At 34.7% G+C, this 832-nt stretch overlaps 1 pseudogene across 1 annotated transcript in view; it reads right to left on the minus strand.

Moving 5' to 3' along the window:
• Positions 1–26: 26 nt before the first annotated feature.
• LOC111664397 (uncharacterized) overlaps positions 27–832 on the minus strand; it is a 5,545-nt pseudogene continuing 4,739 nt past the window's right edge. Inside the window, exons 2-3 of the transcript XR_015437993.1 lie at positions 676–770; positions 27–415 (exon numbers count right to left, since the gene is read on the minus strand). The product of XR_015437993.1 is annotated as an uncharacterized LOC111664397 (transcript). The remainder of the gene's footprint in view (positions 416–675; positions 771–832) is intronic.

The raw sequence follows: 832 nt of genomic DNA on the forward strand, positions 1-832 counted from the left end.
TTAATAATAATAATGTTATGACACATTCCTGTTACTCTTCCACACAAAATTCCTGGGTAACTGGACTGACCACTGTGGCCACTAGTATGATTATTATTATTTACTTAACTATTGGAATTGACTAACACATGTAAAAGGTTGATAATACATAAGTTTTCAAAAGTCTTTTAACAGATTTACTTTTTTTTATTAATAAAAAAAACATTAAACACTTAAATTGTACCAAACATTGTACAGACAACCATAAACAAACATTTTTAGGGTACAAATTAAAACTTGAACTTATTTATAATGGTGTATATTTTTTTTACAACACATTTAGTCTTCGGCTTCGGCTCCCCTCAGGTGCTGCTGCGTTCATGTGAAGCAACGATTGACTTTCCCCAGTCACAGATGTTCTGTCTGTATTATCCATCTGCATTATGAAAAAAATATTTATTAAAATCTGAATAATTTCTAGAATTCATACAATACTAGCCCAAATGTAAGCCGACTGACAATAAGCCATCCCGCTGTGCATAATAACTCACACATGCCACCTCGACGCAAAACATGCAATATCTGCTCACAGATTATCACAAATTACATGTCTGTTTTTTTGTTTTTTTTTTCCCAAAAGGAAAACGTGATGGCGTCAGATTTAACATCTTTTTTGAACAAATGCTTAACACTGACCTGAGTCCCTCTGTGGGGAGCATATTTCAGTGTGTCTGCTACACACATTTCAATCGTCTTCTGGAGCACGTTGGGGTGGTTCTTGCGACAGGCCTCTAAAGAAAAAGAAAGACAAAGAGATGTGTACCAAGGCACATGAAAATAGGGCTTTATATGT

This window comes from Seriola lalandi, unplaced genomic scaffold (assembly GCF_002814215.2).
Source record: "Seriola lalandi dorsalis isolate HSWRI2012SDOR001 ecotype SW California unplaced genomic scaffold, Sedor1 jcf7180002054585, whole genome shotgun sequence".
Taxonomy (NCBI): Eukaryota; Metazoa; Chordata; class Actinopteri; order Carangiformes; family Carangidae; genus Seriola; species Seriola lalandi.